Source organism: Accipiter gentilis, chromosome 2 (assembly GCF_929443795.1).
Source record: "Accipiter gentilis chromosome 2, bAccGen1.1, whole genome shotgun sequence".
Taxonomy (NCBI): Eukaryota; Metazoa; Chordata; class Aves; order Accipitriformes; family Accipitridae; genus Astur; species Astur gentilis.
The window spans coordinates 16998844-17016574 of NC_064881.1; the positions used below are offsets into that span (position 1 = coordinate 16998844).

Genomic DNA, 17731 nt, shown 5'->3' on the forward strand with positions numbered 1-17731 from the left:
TTTGAAGGAATGTCAAGGAATTTTTCTGTAACATTGCCGGCCTCTGGAGCAATCCCTTTCTTTGCATATGGGAAATAAACGCTTCTGTCATGCTTTAACAGTACTTTGTAGTAAATAATAAGTAGCACCCTGGTTAAATAATTAGCTTTTACTGTCAAAGCCAATGGAAATATTTATGTTTTGTTTACTTCTCTAGCCAGATGTTTTTATGAAAACGCTTGTTAAACTATGACTGTAAACTCAAAAGCATTTCTCCTTCCTATTCCCTACATTCATTTCACTGATAAATGATATTCAGTAGAGGAACCTATCTTTTATGGTGGCTTGACCCTAATTAACATGAATTTTTTCGACAAATGATTTGTAAGTATTCCGGCTATATGCAGACTTATCATCGTGATTGATTGCCCCAGCAATTTCTGCAACAATAAACTTTCACTACAGAATCTTTGTTAAAAATAACAATTCTCTGGCAAGCTAATAATCTATGCAAGTTAAATGCATATTTATTTACAAGCTTTATACACTGTATCTGGCAAACAGGATAAGGAAGTTCTGTGTTACATCACTGAATACAGGTCACGCAAGAAACTAAACCTTTAAGCAGCCTTAAAGGGAAGTTCAGGAAATACGGCGTCTGCCTTGTTAGTAGATACCCTGCAGAAGTGTAGCAATGAGTCCTACCAAAGATCATGGCAGTAACCACGCTATTTTCACAGGCAATGTGAACGGCAACGTCACAGTCAGGCAAGTAGCATTACTTTCAAATCTACCAGGTACTTGGAGGCCACATTGATTACAAAATTGGTTCTATGTAGACTGGGTCAGAGTGATTAATTGTCAGCAACAGGATACATCTGAACTCATGCTACATTGTTGATGAGAACCAAGCACTGCCAGGCAAAATAACAGGCATTCATTTCAGACCCAGGATGCAAGGTCTAAAATTCTAAGTTTGATCTTCGCCCAGCGCTATTCCCTCTCTTCTTTGCCATTCACCCTCAGGAAATGGGTCATTCCCAGGTGAAAGCAATTATTTCTCAGAGGGACTTGTTTCTTTGAAAGAGCAATGACGGAATTTTCCAGCTAAACAGAAACAAAAGGCTTGTGCAGCGTGCCAAAGACCAGATCATGATGGACTAGAAGATGCTCTATTTTGTCAAGAAGTGAAAGTTATTATCAGCCTTCAGCTACAGCTCAGCATGCTCACCATGCCATGCATTCTGGAGAAAAAACAGCTAAAAGTCTGGTGTTCTCTTCATTGAATCCCTGGCAGAGTTGATCCTGCCTAGCCCGGAAGACTAGCATTTTTGCCTGACCTGGTCTTAAAAAAGCACTCTGTGTTTCAGCCTTAACACTCGAGAAAGAGGAGAGAGAAAACACAAGTGTGAGCTAGAGGGAAGACAGCAGTATCATCAACCCACAACAAATGCAACTTTTTTATATTTAGATATGACACTCTAGTGTCTAAAAATCATGGGTAGGCCCTCAGCTGGATAGTACTTCTGATATAAGTACTATTAGTAGTACCAACTATCTACAAGGAGTCAACAACAGTATGTGCTTCACTGCACAGAGCCGCTTCGAGTTCCAAGCAGTGTGGACTCTTGTATTTATCGCTCTTGTTAAACCAATCCTGCACTCGCTTCCAAATTGCTGCTGAACTGCATATATTTTGTTGCCCTTTGCTTGAGCAGGCATTATTAAAAGCCTGAGCACTAACCACCACGCTTACCGCGGTATGCTGAAGGGGTGTTGGTCACAGGCCTCCTTGCGTCCTTGTCCTCGGAGGCAGTGCACAGACGAGCACAGTGTTCTGGAAGGACAGGAATTGCCACTGAGCAGCTTAAGTTCAGCTTTCATAAACCTTTGGGTTAATTAATAGTTAGTCCATGGTGGTTAGAAAACAGCATCTAGCTTATTTTGAGGACCTGGACTGGAAAATCATCCTGGATACGTCCAGCTGAATAACTTCCATATCCCTCTTCTACTGCCTTCCAACAATATGCAAAATGCAAAAGTGTTTTCCTTTGGTGCTTTCAGAGAGTCGGAGCTTGAACTGCTGCCATTGCAACAGGTTCTGCATTTCACACCACTAATAGATGCACTTTGTTAACATTTGTGTCATTCCTACTCACAACCAAATTTGGGCTGCTCAAAACATGGTTATGTGTGTTAGCAAAACATAAGCACATTAGGAAAACAATATGGAAAGGGAAATACTGGGCAGAGGTTCTAATACTAATTACAACTATCCAAATAACCTGCTCAAAGGCTTTGCTGCTGCAAAGTCAATGTTCCCATTGTTTGCTCAGGTACAGCCTTGTCTGGTATGAGCAGCTCTACACCTGACTCCCATGCAGGGACAATCTCGGCATCCAAGACAAGCTGCTCAACAGGTACAGGGTGTTTTTTTTAACCTATCCTTTCCTTTCATTTCTTGGCTCAAAATCTGGTTCTGAGGCCCTATCTTGCAAGCAAATTAAATTGATTTCACATGCAAAGTCCTCTGCAAAATTAAGGCCCTGCATTTTTTATTCTGAGTATCTCTTTGAGAGTTGATGCCAGCACAGCTGGCAAATGAAATGGATTCATCAGGACTGTCAGTGTCCAGCAACTGTCAATAGAAAAATCAATCTTTAGGGCAGGAGACCATTAACAAAGAGGACAATGTAAGTGTTATTAGCTTAGATGTGTAACATGATTATATGGAACTCTCAATGGCAATTACTGTGAATATTTATCTGCTTTCCATAGTGCTCTGTCAAATACAAATTGAAGGAATGGTGCAATCCCATTTCACTAAAAGATAAATGCCTCAAAATAAAATAGGTTGAGCAACTAACATGCTCACTGCCGTATTGATTTATATGTTCACAGCGTGTGCACAGTCACTGATCTTGGCAGCTGTTAAAGGTTTACTTAAATCTGTATGACATTCATGTGTATTTAAGTGCCCTGATTTACTGTCTGGTCCTTACTGAAATTCTCTCTGCAAATACCCAATTTAGTAGAGAAGAATGAACAGCCATTTCCAGTACAGAAGAATTCCCAAGTCAAGGATGTAAATGGGAGACCAAGACAATGAATGCTTCTTACAGAGAACACATGATGCCTTGCTTGTGATTAGGCTTAAGTTTGGAAGTATTTGACAGGTTGAGAGCCTGTATTTTTCAAGAGCTGAAGACATGGGGAAGAACCTGGTACACAAATACGAAATGGTGAGAGTGGATTAATGGGCTAAAAAAAAAAGAAAAACAAAGCCAGTGTATCCTCAGATTTTCTCCTGGGGGTTTTAACCTAGATGTTATTACAGTTCAAATATAAACTAGATAAACCCTTCAAACTGGTTTCTTGCCCTGTCCTTTGGCAACCAAGCATAATATCTCTTCTTCCAAAATGCACAAACACCCTTACCACCAGTAGTCAGATGTTATAATAGTTTCTAGTTTTCTGATAGCTCAGAAGGTTCTTCTTTAGACCATAAAGGTCTGAACTACAGCTCTTGTGTGCATGAATTCATTGCAGTTCACTAAACCTAACAACCTTCCCTTAAGTGGGATCTTCTACCACACTTCTTTGTCCTGGATGTGATTTCTAGGTTTTGAAAAGAGTGAAAAGGAGGTTTGCAGAAACAAAGAAACAGGTCCGTACTACTGGGCAGGAATTGCTTTGAGGAGAAGCTTTTTTCTTGAATCCAATTTAAAACCATTTGCAGTAACAATGAAGATGTATCATATATATATATTTTTTTTAAAAAAAAAAAGGTTATATCTTTTTTGCCTTCTAGCCATAAACTCATTAGCTTCTATCATGGGAAATGCATAAAGTGACTTCCAATTAACTCTTGTCCTTCACTAATTTTACAAGAAAAACAGCAAAAACCCACCCAAATTTCTCCTGGAGACTTTGCCATTTCTGATCTGTGTTACTCTTATTTCCATAAAACTATGGGTGGTATTTATCTCTTTCAGTTCGGTAGTCCGAAGCCAAAGGTACAGACCATGAACCATGTGGGACAGTGTCCAAGCCCTCTCCTCTCTCTGCTGCGTTCAGCTCTGGCAGTAGGTGTCAGCAGAAGCTAACCAAGTGAACCTTCCCACTGCTGCCAGGAACTGCCACGCTACGCAGATGATAGATTAGTGCTATAAGGCACAACTACTTTGTCACTCTACTGCCTTTTATCTGACTAATCACATAAATAAAAACAGAGGGTCCAACTGCTGAACACCCTAGGTGATTGTATACTACTGAGCAAATAAGCAGGACAAGCTTTGCTTATGCACCAATATTTCATTAGCATAGCAAGCCTGGTAGGGTAGTTCACAAAACACATACTGATACAAGAGAACATTGCGTGCTGAAGTATGACGGCAAACCATGATTTGCACACTGAGAACATGAGTGCCTGTTCTGAGGTCCAGAACTCATCAGGAGATCTGCTCAAATAACTGCAACAAAATAGGGGTGAAGAGAATGCAGAGGAAAGATCCCACTGTGGTATGACCTTACTATAGAGCACTGCATGAGGAAGATTCGGGGGGTATAATTTTAAGGGGAGGATTTCAAATAAAATCATACTACAGTCCTTCATTACCACCAAGTTCACTACTCAAATTAACAGATATCTGCTGGCAAATGGGTACAGTGGGAGAAAGTTGGCTAACAGGTAGAAAGTTTGAGAGAGATTCTGTTGATATAGAAGATGTAAGACATCCTATAGGGAAGGCTTTCTAGATTTGAATCTAAGCAAATCTAGCTGAGTGAACAAAATTAGCAAACAAGTTGCACAACTGTTCATGAAATGACAAGAGAGAGAAAGAAAGAAAATGGACTTTAAAAAAAATCTTTGAAACTGTCCACATTGCTAGATAAGATTTCATGGGAAGAAAGTAAAAATCAAAAATAATTCTGAAAAAATCAGAGGTTACATGTGCCCAAACCACCCTGATCCAAGGAATAGTAAAGTGCAGAAAAATCAACTTGGTTAAACAATGACACTGACCCCCAAACTTGAAAAGAACCATACCAAAAATAAAAAACTAAATCAAATTGCCAAACAGAAAGCAATATGGTAAAAAAAAAATATAATGCAACTATGCCAAAGTGGAAAGCAAGACACAATTAAGGGGATATAAGGAGGACATACTGCAAACACGTTATTACAATGAGGAATGGTTGACAATGCCACCCCAATACGGTGACCTATTTTCTCTCAGTGAGAGCAGGCCACATATATGAGAAGAAGTGACAGCTGTCTTGTCTTGGCATTTGTGACTTTTGGTATCCTCTCACATTACACCTTACAATCAAGCTAGCAGAAAATGCGCTGATCGGATACTGCTGTGCTAGATAGAAAAGTCATGATTACAGCATACTTACATAACCATGGCATATGCAGAGCAGCTGGTCACTACCAAACTGGAAAAGCATACCAAAATGAGGTTATGCAGGCATCTGTCCTCAGTCTGTTCATTAATTACATGCAAGATTATACTTACTAAACTTGTGGGAAACACTAAGCTGGAAAGACTTGCAAGCACTTTGAGGGAGAAATTTATAGTTCAAAATTATGAAACTGATGAAATAAATAGGATTAGAAATCAGCATATATAATACTTTATTCCTACTTATAATCACAAGATAAGGGAGTAAATTTATTGGAAACATTCTTCAGAAAGGATCAGTGCACACAGTGAATCATAAGCTGATTGTGAGTCAGCCATGTCATATTGTTATGAAAAGCAAAGCCTTTTAAAGGATTCAGAGCATGAGTATCACAGGTAAGACAAAATGATCAACATGGCAACTTGCAGCAAGCGCAGTGTCTGTTGGTACCTCATTTCAAGAAGTATGTGAACCAACAGGGTAAAGTCCAAACTAGATGAACAAAAAATAATCGTAGTTGAGGAAAAAAAAAAAAAAAAAGATGTGAGAGAAAGAATGGATGTCCTCATTTAAGCATGCAAGTGCTAGGTAACTGAGGCTGGTATCACGCACAGACTGGAAGTAAGAGCCAAGATACCAGTAAAGAAAGAAGATACAAAATTAGAGGATATGAGAAAAAAATATGTCAAGAGATGATATTGCTTCATGATAAATAATTTGCTCTACTCCCAACCATTTCCTATCTTTCTATTTGTGTCTATGACAGCTAAGCCCACCCCTCTGACAGTTAAGTTTTGTTCGCCTCCTGTTGACACCATGAGCAGCCAGCCCAGCACTCAAGGTGAACTGTGAAACTTGGGGAATGTTCCTGACAAACAAAAACATGCTACTATGTTGAAAACTACAAAAAAGCAAAATGAGAATTTGAGAAAAAGAGACTGAGAGCTTACCTTCTTGTACGTGGGTTAGCAGACCTGAGAGTTTCAGCTAGTTTTATAACAATGTACGGATCAAAGCATATTTGACTGAAGCCATTACCCCTCCTAAGAGCATTATTCCCAACTCAGCTCTTCCAAAGCACTTCACTGGCTCTCTGACATGTTTCCTTCCATGAAGGAAAAATGAATTAAAGTATTGGGGGACTGAAGAGATTCAGTGAATAGATGGGGTAGCGGAGGGGGAAAGAAATGCACAGAGGACCTCTGGTATGGGGAGACAACATAAGCAGCCTCTGGCAGGGTGGGAAACCCCAGCTCTGCAGAAAGGGAGTCCCAGCAATCCCTCTTCCTTGTTGCACAATACCAGAGCACTGGAGGAAGGCCTCAGGCAGGTATTTTTACTACAGTTGTCTGAATAAGATGGAGAAGAACCTAGAGGATACATAACTGCACCCAAAACTTTGCCTTTCAAGTCTAGGAGTAGGAGAGAGAGTGGATAGTTTCCCCAAATAACTCTTTAGGAACAGATAGGATCTGAAAATATTCTGGAGTACATGGCACTGGTTTAACATTGGTTTAGGTTTATCTAATCCCTACTTTAAATATTGTGCCTCAGTCATTTCCTAGGACTGCAGACAGTTCCCAAATAGACAGACCTTTTGTGAGTAGCTATCTCCTATCATGTGTACAAAAGGATTTCTCGTAAACTTCCACCAGTTCCCACCAGCAGAGAAGCTACCTCAGATGCAGATAGCTGCCAGTGTTTGAAACATGCTCTACTGAGAGCAGATCCAGGTACCAGTTGGTTAGCACATCTGGGACACTCGCTCTATTCTTCTCTGCAAGAGTGGATTATGAAATAGATGCTTTTAGAACGGAGTTACAGCACGTTACAGACCCCAGGGCTTAGTAACACGGGTATCTCTCCTTCACTTGCCCAGTTCAGTTATCCTTCTGTTGTATGCTCATTGTATTTCACTATGCTTATTTCTGTGTGCAAGTTTATAAAAACAAGATGAGTAGCTTCAGGTCTTTCCCAGTTTACCCTACAGAAGAGATTTCATAGGTTTCCTTAATCTGGTAATGCATTGCATTGTATTGCATTACAATGCAAAAAAGGTCATAGAACAGAAGACAGTAAAGATGAGAAAGCAGAACAACAGAACTGAAGGAAAGCAAAAACTTTTTAAGTTGTACTCTTACTATCAGCAGGACTGAAAAGAGTGCCTGTGTTAATGAAGAGTAAGCATTAAGCAACAACACTTCTGATTTACACCTATATTAAAAAGACTTCACGTATATAAACTCTATTAGCCCCTCCACTTCACTTAGAAATGGGTAACTTAGCTTCCCTACAACCTTCTACTCTTGCCCACTGAAAAGGCTTATTCTCTTCTTTTAAAGACTTTACATCCCAACTCCTTTATTAAGACAAATAAGAACAGCTCCATGAATTTGTGGTAGGTTTTGAGATTTTATTTCTGGTAAAGCTGTTGCCTCATCTTTGGTACTTCCTGACAACTCATGGGAAACATCTGAGGCTGGGACTTTCTTGTTCCCCAAAACGCAACCACAGCTGGAATGAAAACGAAAAGAGAGAAGAAACAAAAACCCCACTTCATTAAATAAATCTAAGTGAGATGTTTTCTTACACTGAAATTTTGGTTAGTTAATTCAATTTCAACTTCTTGAAGACTTTTCTTGTTATATCATGATGTATTTGTTTCCTATACCACTAAGATTTAATCCCAATTCCCTCTTACAAAACTATCTTAAGAAGCAAAAGTAGAGTTAGGGTTTCACTTAGGGCCTCTAATTTATCATCTGCTTAATTATTACATGTTGCCGTGAGTAAGGTTTACTATATGTACTCTCATGTTTTCTTTGTTGTATCCTTTGGTTTTCCATTTGGAGGTATCTAAATATAATAATTATGTAGCACCTTTGTAATACATGCTGCACCCTTGTAATACATGCCATACTGCCTTTTTTTCTTGGGTCTTTTTGTAGAGAAATAGCTTCTAATTCTTGGCTGGATGTTTGAGAACTGTTATTTAATATATTAAAGATAAATAGTTTTATTATTTTTAAAGAAGTTCATTACAGATTTAAAGAATATACTCTCTTCCCTTATTTTAGTTAATTCTGCTTGCAGATGTTGACTGTTAGATGCTGTAGCCAATGTGACTGGTATTTCATATGACAAATAGTTCATAGCAGCAGGGATCCTGAATGCAAACGATGGGCTTGGCTTTGTATGCGAAAATTAAACAGGCTTATGGTGTGAATGGATGAACCTTACAATGTATCCAGTAACAAAAGCTGAAGGGCAGTGAACCTTCTGGTCTAATTAACCTTGAACTTTACAGAGAACATACTTAAAGGTAGCATAACATGCCATAGCAGTTGAGTAAGAGTATATGATAAAAGAATAACAAATTTACTTTTTGGAAGGAGGGAGAGAAAATGAAGTGTGCTTACTAGCTACCTAGATGGAGGATCCCATGCTTAATTGCTTACCTCTCACTGTTTCAAAAGAACTGTACTTACTGCGTTGAAAGCTGCTCATAGTTAGGGGCTAAGTAACAGTGCTTACATGTCCTGAAGTATCACCCACAAACTTGGCAATATCTTCTTCCTACTCAACTCATTGGTATTCGCCTTGTCTCAGGATTAGACTGCTAATGACCATTATTTAATAACAGCTAAGATGCGGAAACATGTCTCTCTCTACACTCTGGAGGTGGGCACCTCACCTGAATAGCCTTCTGTGGTGGACTCCATCCAATTCTGCAAAATTTGATCTAGATTTACTTATTACACTGATGAGTACAAACTAAAGTACAAAACTCAAGGCATCCAAAGGTGTAGGAAATATAACCAAGTGAAAACAACTTAAAATGCTGGCTACGAGAAGGGTGACCTGCACTCTTCTCTACCTGTTCTGATTTGGGTATTGGTATGAAAGTCTAATGGCAATGCTTTGGAGAAGATGATTTTTTTTTTCCTGGAGGCACAATGGGAGTTAGATAGAGATCCCCAGATGTGATTTGGCAACCAAGTTCCAGGAGCTTAATAAAGCACTTAAGTTTCTTTTTATTTAACATTTGTGTTGAACTTTCATCTTAATTGCTGTAGTCCATGTTTCAAATGTTCAATAAAACATGGACTAAATAAAACTAATAAAACTACCTTACTGGAGGAAAGTAAATTCAGTACGTATACCTTGTAAAGCTCTAAGCTTATTAGAAATATGAATAGTTAGCTAGCCCCCTGAAGGCAAACTTTATCATTCCTTCAGGAACTTGCTCTGAAAAAATGAGAATTTGTGTGCCTGAAGATAGGAACCTCTTCATGAACATGACTCAGTGGCAGATGAATGCCATGTCACAACAAGCCTTTCCCACGACACATAATCATTGATTTATTTCCTTGCTAGTATGTGGTTGTGGGGGAATCTAACTAGTCTGAGCGTGTACTGTCAGGTCTGCTGAACAGACAGTCCTAGGTGAAAGATCACCTTGTATAACTTTCTGCTCTCTACTTTAAAACTTTCTTAACTTCTTTTATTCCACTTGTCTTTAGTCTATTTCTTTTCTCCCTACTTTGGTTTATAGCCTATAGTGCTAGAAAGCTCACTACCAGGCCACATCAGCTAACGACCCTTCATCTTTGCAATTTTCCCTTCTAAAGTTCAGCCTGCACTATTAGGCAGCTTCTTGATGTGGGAGGAGGCAAAAGTAGGATGTATGGAGGCACAGTTGCTATGGGGAAGAAGTGCAAAGGGAAGAAAGGCAGAGACATGCAAATTGGTGAAGCAACAAAGAGAATGAAAGAAGGAATAGCAAGAAGGCAGAAGTAATGGTGACCTTGCAAAAGATGTTTCCCCCTTTCTTGGTGGTTTGATGTCTCACAATAAGGTGGAGAATACAGCATCTCCGCAAATACTCAGTGACTGCACAAAGGGTTTACTCTGACCTCAGTCTTTGCACCAGACTGCTGATGTTGATAGGAGTTTTGTTAAGCTTTAAAATCAGGATGTCATCATCATCTCTTTTTTTTTTCCCCATTTTCTCTTTCTGTGTTGCTGGTGCTTCTAGGTGAGCTATTCAGACATTGACCTCTGTGTAATTAAACAGATCAACCTGTCTGCGAGGATAGGTGTAAGAAAAGAAAACAAACAATGGAACAAACAGATGATGGAACAAATGAGGCACATCTACTAGCTTTGTTTGTTCATCAGCAGGACTGCGACTGACCTTTTAAAGATCTTCTAGGTTTAGTGCTTCCTATTGTGGATGACGTATTATTAGGAACCTTGAGTGTGTACTTATGTACTCACAGCAGAATGCCAGAGCAAAAGGAAAACATGCTGTTCTTACAGGGCAATTACAGTGGAAGAAAATAAAAGGTTGACTGTAGTGGCAAGTAATTTTTGTCTTTGTTCCTTTTTTTTTTTTTTTTTTTTAGAAGGATTTCACCTTAGGTGAAATTTGCTTATACTGAAGGGGGGGTGGTTGAGATTCTCACTGATACCTCGGTCTTGTGTTGTGGCTGTACGGGAGTGTGATAGCCTGAGTAGCCACAGAAGAGTCTCTGGTGCAGAGAACTTAACTTGGAAAGAGTGCGAATTTACAGTCACCCAGGAGCTCCACCACCACAGCAATGTCATGGAGGGGCCAGGGCTGCCTCTGCAGGTTGTGGTTCAGACTGGAATCTTTTTCCCAGGCTGTCAGCAAGCCAACCTATCACTTGCAGGAGGACCATGTCTTTCTCAAGCCACCTAGTTTGTGTCAAACTGCATGTAAAGCAGGAAAAATGGATTCTCTCAGGTCAAAGAAAGATTTGTAGTGGTTTTCACACATGCAAAAAAAAGGACTAGAAGAAACTGCCAGTTGTTCAGCCTCCCCAACTGATAAAAGCTGCTGTTTATGACTATCCTTTTGTTTTTCTTCCTGCTAGCTCTGTGTTCTTTTTAAGTGTCAGGAAAACTCTTGAATGAGTTGCATATTATTGTTGGATAACTGAGGTGGGTTTCAATTAAAATGGATTCTTTTTACAATTTTTAATTTCAGACAAGGAATAAACAATACAAGAGTACCTTGTTAGAGCTTTGGAAGTTGAAATCCTGGCGCTGGTATGGGATGAGCACCAACAAAACTAGGTACTTTATCCAGTGTTTTAGAAGTACAAGAATGTTGTGATGATACATCAGGTTATAGGCTACTCTGGGGTCGAACAGGTCTTTCCTTTTGGGAGAGGGGAAAAGAACATTTTTTGTTCTGTTTCTGGCTTTGTCCTGATACAGGAGAAAACCTTCCAAGACTTTTTCCTCATTGAGGTTCTTTGGGAGAGTAGGGAAAGGAGAGTGGATACATCTATTATTCAGTCTTGCCTCTACCAATTTAATCCAATGCAGAAATAGTGTTCTAATACTGAAAGATTAATTCCTGAAAATCTAGGCCTTACAGGAAAGGTTTAGTTGTGTTAATCAGACACTTTCTCCCAAGTACATAATATGGCAAGAATCCCTCTTGTCACTTTTTGGCGTTACTTCTGCATAACAGGGGTGAATCTCTTGAATGGGTCAAGCTGCATAACCTTTTTGTCTGGAGATTTGCCTTTTGGAAGTTGTACTGAAAAAAGTTCTCTGTGTGACTGTATTCTAAACAATTACACATGGAAGATGGATCAAGGACACCCGCATGGACATAGCGTCAAATGTATGCAAGACTTATGAGAAACAGAAGGTTACAAAGATCATAGAATAGTTTGGGTTGGAAGGGACCTTTAAATAGGTCATGTAGTCCAACCCCCCCCTGCAATAAGCAGGGACATCTTCAACTAGATCAGGTTGCTCGGAGCCCCATCCAACCTGCCCTTGAATGTCTTCAGGGATTGGGCATCTACACCCTCTCTGGGCAACCTGTTCCAGTGTTTCACCATCCTCATCGTAAAAAAAATCTCTTCCTTATACGTAGCCTGAATCTAGACTCTTTTAGTTTAAAACCATTGCTCCTTGTCCTACTGCGACAGGTCCTGCTAAAAAGTTTGTCCCCGTCTTTCTTATAAGCCCCCTTTAAGTATTGAAAGGCCACAATGACGTCTCCCCGGAGCCTTCTCTTCTCCAAGCTGAACAACCCCAACTCCCTCAGCCTGTCCTCATAGGAGAAGTGCTCCAGCCCCCTGATCATTTTTGTGGCCCTGTTCTGGACCCACTCCAACAGGTCCATGTCTTTCCTTTGATGGGCACCCTCGACCTGCTGGTCACGCTTCTTTTGATGCAGCTTGGGATACAGTTGGCTTTCTGGGCTGTGAGTGCACGTTGCCAGCTCATGTCCAGTTTTTCATCCACCAGTACCCCCAAGTCCTTCTCCGCAGGGCTGCTCTCAATCCCTTCATCCCTCAGCCTGTACTGATACCAGGGGTTGCCTCGACCTGGATGCAGGACCTTGCACTTGGCCTTGTTGAACCTCATGATGTTCACATGGGCCCACTTGTCAAGCTTGTCCAGGTCCCTTTGGATGGCATCCGGTCCCTCCGGTGTGCCAACTGCACCACCTGCAAACCTGCTGAGGGTGCACTCGATCCCACTATGTCATTGTTGAAGATATTAAACAGTACTCATCCCAGTACAGACCCCTGAGGGACACCACTTGTCACTGATCTCCATCTGGACATTGAGCCATTGACCACTACCCTCTGGATGCGACCATCCAAGCAATTCCTCATCCACCGAACAATCTGCCCATCAAATCCATCTCTCTCCAATTTAGAGAGAAGGATATTGTGGGAGACCGTGTCAAAGGCCTTACAGAAGTCCAGAAAGATGACATCCATAGCTCTTCCCTTGACCAGTGACGTAGTCATTCCATCATAGGAGGCCACTAGGTTCGTCAGGTGGGATTGCCCTTGGTGAAGCCATGCTGGCTGTCTTGAATCACCTCCCTGTCCTCCACATGCCTTAGCGTAGCTTCTAGGAGGATCTGTTCAGGCACAGAAGTGAAGCTGATGGGTCGGTAGTTCCCATGATGTTTAAATGTACTTCAGCTTTCTATGATAAATGATCTAAAAAAATCTGGCAATTTTCCAAGTTCATATTGTGGACCATCAGCGCAGTTTTAAAGAAGCTGTCAGTCAGAAAGAGAAATGTTCGACACAACAGTAATTGTTGCAGCAGCTCCAGTGGTGGAAGTGGTGGAAGGCTAAAGGAAAGACTGAGACCAGAAGTGAATTTATAGGTGCAGTCAAATGACTGGGCATAATGATGGGCTGAAACAGCATTCCCACTAAAAATGTGCTAGCAAAATCCTCAAATGAAGAGAGTAAAAGAGGAAGCTTGCATGAAATCCTACCATCTTGGCAAGAACTGCTTATTCCTACCTTTCCTCAAAGATGTGGCTTTTAGCTGTACCTTTTTGTCTCACTCCTTTGCTTAATTAGAAGTGGGGAAGGAAGGAACTACGCAAACTGTACTGAAGGGCCACTAATGTAGCGATCATTCTTTTAAGATATACTAGGACATCAGATTAACTATGCCAGACCGTCAGATCGAGCTCTTTGTCTAGGATTCACTTTTGCCCACTCTGTAGTCTCTGTTTTCTTTCTTGCTTCTCAGGATACAAGAGCTGTTTCCTTTCTCAGTAGCCTCTCGCCTTCCTCTTTTTGCCACTCAAAAATTTCACCCGTGCCCCATTTGTGCTTGGAACAACCTCCCTCGTCTCACATCCCGTCTCTAAGGCCTTCCTGAAATTCTCCTTTTTTTGGTGAAGCCTCCAAGCTGGTACCATCTTCTTAGGCGTGCCACAGGTGAACCTCATCTGGCCGTACTCGGAACCACGGATCTGATACACAGAAGTGTTTTGAGGCAGGATTGTGCAAATTAAAGGTGGGGTGGGCTTTTCTGTGCTGCATCTTGTGGAGAAGAAAGCGTGGCAGGAAGCACGGAAGGAGCCGCCAGAAGACAACAAATGTTCCTTGAGACAAACCGATAACTCTGTTTTTACCACATCCTGCAGTGAGAAATGAGCGCTGAAAGTGACGACTGAAGAAAAAAGGCAAAACAATACCTAGAAGAGAGAAGGGGGAGGACGCTTCTGCACCCCGTCTCCAACGTCTCTTTCCTCCTTCCAGCCCGATTAATTCATTTTTGCTGGCCAGATGAATGAAACGCTGGCATCGAAAATCCATCTTCGCTGCCCGTGCCAGGGCCCGACGGCTTTGCCGTTGACGGAGCGCCCCAGCATTGCGCAGGCGACGCGCACCAGTCCCCGCGAAGGGCTCAGCACCGCGGGCGCTGCTGCAGGGCACCGTCACCCGCACCCCGCGCCCCGAAACCGGCTCCCGCGGCGGAGCGCGCCCTGCCCGCTTGGTGCCGGGCGTGGGGAAGACCCCGTCGCCCTGGATTATCCGGGCGGTTTAACTGGAGGCCGGAGGAGCCCGGTAATCCGGCCTTGAATCCCACATCCCAGCGTGGGCCGGCCGCCGCAGGCTCTGCAAGGCAGCAGGCGCAGCTCTGCCCGCGCCTGTCCCTCGGGCGGCTGCAGCCTGCGGGCCCTCCGCGGCAGCGGGCCGGGGCCGGGGCCGGGGCCGGGGCCGGGGCAGGCCGCTGGCGGCCGGGGCCGGGGCCGGCCGCGAGTCCCCGCCTGACCCCGCGGCGGGCGCCGCTCGCCGCCGCCCGGGGAGGGAGGGGAGGGGAGGGGAGGCGAGGCGAGGCGAGGCGGGGGGCGGGAGCCCGTCCGCCGGCGGCTGCGGCAGGGGGAGGGCGGCTGACGCGGCGGGGGAGGCAGCGCGCGCCCCGCCGGGAAGGAGGAAGAGGCCAGCGCCGGCGGGCGGGCGGGCGGGCGGACGGACGGACACCCCGACACCCCCCGGCCCGCCCGGGCCGGCCGGCGGCAGGCAGGTACGCGGGGTGCAGCGGTGCAGATGCCGGTGGCCGCTGGCGGGCGGCAGGGGGCCGGGCGTTTTACAGAGGGGCCGTCCGGGGCCACGGAGGTCCAGCGGCAAGGGGGGTGGCGGGGGTGGCGTGGGGCCGTGTCGCCTCCCTGTTGTTGCAGCCCGAAAATGTATGCGTGCTTGTCTTACGTCCCCAGTCGTTTCATACGACCCCCCGAGTATGTTCACTGTGGCCCCCCCGGCCTTCTGCGGGGGGCGGTGTGGGGTGGGAGGGAGGGTGTGGAACGGGAACTGTTGGCGCAGGAAAACGCCGACCCGCGTGGGCGTGCGGCTCCCGTTGCAGGGATCCCGTCACGGGCTGGGGGCGAAGTGCGCGCAGGTAAATAAACAAACAAACAAACACGGAGAAACTTATGCCTTTTTTTTTTTTTTTTTTCGGCTGGTGTATCTTAGATACTGTATTTGCAAAGAAGTTGCAAAGCCGTTCGGCACTTCACGTTCTCCTCTCGTCTTTGTTTTTATTCCCACCCTTCTCCAGCAGTGCCACTTGCTCCTGCTAGTACCCTTGCCCTAATGTTTTTATGCGTTACTGTGTGTATGGATAGTTTTACGTATTATGCTTTATTTTGCGTGGCTAGCTGGGCGCGGGAGGCTTTGATTTCTGGGTCGCAACTACGGACACCACCAAACTCCATTTCAGCTCCGCTACTTAATTCCACATAGACTGTAATGCTAAGCTGGAAGCAGACATTTAAGACGTAAGGGATGGCTTGGCATTTATGTTTAGAACAGCTGAAAGAGCCCTTTTCCAGAGAGCCCTTTCCCCGTGCCCCAGGAGGATGGGAGACCCCGGTTCGCTTTGCTTTGTGCCTCGCAGGGGAAAAGCTGTTAATGCAGTTCAGGTCCGCCGTCTGTCTTTCTCGTGGTCTCTGTGCCAGAGAGGCAAGGGCTGGAATTGCCTCTTTACCCCTTTAAACACCTTCAATATGAGAGAAGGTTGGAGGCAGGGAGAAAATGAAAATAATGTTTTCTCCTCCTGCACAGAAGGAGTTGCAAAGTATCGGTACTTTCTGCACAGATCTTTTACAGGGAAGGCAAAATTCTGATGCGGACTTGGAGGATTTGCATTAGGGGGAGAACAACTGGAGCTCAAAAGAGTATCCCACAACATTCACCTGCGTGCCTTTGTATTTGCAGGACATCTTTGGCTCAGTTCTTCTGTGAGCATTGGTCAGTGCTCCTTGGCTTCCCCTTGCCAGGACTTACGTGCTCCTGCAGAGCTGTTTTTGTGTCTGAATTCTGCCATGCTCTTTCCCTTAATTTTTGGGAGTGTATGAAGAGCAGGAATATGCACTAGTTGGCAGCAAAAAAGTTAGCGGTCTCTGTATTTTGTTCTAGTAAGTGCTATAGCCTCTTTGTTATGTGCTCTGAGCATTGAAATAGTGTTGACATTTACATTGGACACTCAAAATAGATGCTGACAGCCCTTGCATTTAATTTCTTTCATGTTAATCTAATAAATTCAGTATCTATTGTTATCTTAAAAGAGGATTAAACATTTCCTGGGGAGAAGGAGAGTTAGGTGGGCTGGTGCATACACAGGCTGCATCCAGAGTACTGCAAGACTTGTAATTCATTGGTTATGTTGTTCTGAGGGGATCTTCATTCTGATAATCAGCAACTGATAGGAGCTGTTGCTTTTTAGTATTGCTCTCTGCATTTGCATTCTCTACGGACAGGTGTCTTTCTAAGAAGCCTGACAAAGCTGGATGTTCAAGTTTCATTGAACAGAAGTCTTCAAAGGACCTACGGGGGACATTAGTTGGGTGGTTCCTAGCCCACTCTGCTTCTAAAATGATGTATTGCAGGGAGCTAGCTAGTAGTTCAAGTTTTAAGATGTGGGCACTTTAAAATTACTACTCTGTTCATTTTTTGACTTGTTTAAAGTCAATCCACAAGTAGGTGGATAATTTGACTGTAATGGCATGTGTTTAAAATAGTGATTGCTGGTTTTTAATATGCAGAATTGTTTCAGCCTAGCTAGCTGGAGTAGCTGCAAGCCTCCAAAGCTGATTTGACCCAGCAACAAGATACTTCAATAGGGTATGCTGAGAGCCAAAAATAAAGTATATTAAATAAAACGTCACAGGTATTAGCAAATAAAAGTAGATGCAAAGCAACTCTTGTCTCTTCTGGGATCTAGGGTTTATGATGGAAATCATCTGTCATTTTATAATGCCATGCGTGCTAATTGCAGGTTCATGTTAATCATCACTGTATAAGAGGGTATGTCAAATCTTATTTTCCATCCCATCCATACAGGATAAGCTTCTAATAAGCTGTGATCCTTCAGCCACATCCACACATCAGCTCTCTCCTGGGTTATCCTGCATATATCCCAGATCATTTTCCAGATGGTTTCGGATTTATAATTTGCATGCAAGTACTGGGGCATTTTTGTCCCACGGCTACAAGCCATTTCATACACAAATGCCCTGCATTTCTGCATG

The 17731-nt window shown here is 43.2% G+C and overlaps 1 protein-coding gene across 5 annotated transcripts in view; it reads left to right on the forward strand.

Moving 5' to 3' along the window:
* SGK3 (serum/glucocorticoid regulated kinase family member 3) overlaps nt 1–17731 on the forward strand; it is an 81827-nt gene that overhangs the window by 1951 nt on the left and 62145 nt on the right. The window contains exon 1 of one of the 5 annotated variants that reach the window (XR_007509710.1): nt 15090–15228. The exons of 1 other annotated variant lie outside the window; for it this stretch is intronic. The gene's annotated coding sequence lies outside the window, so the exon portion shown is untranslated. Of the gene's footprint in view, nt 1–15089; nt 15229–17731 lie in introns of those variants that run through there. 3 more of the 5 variants (XM_049829790.1, XM_049829771.1, XM_049829700.1) reach the window with 3 other exon arrangements.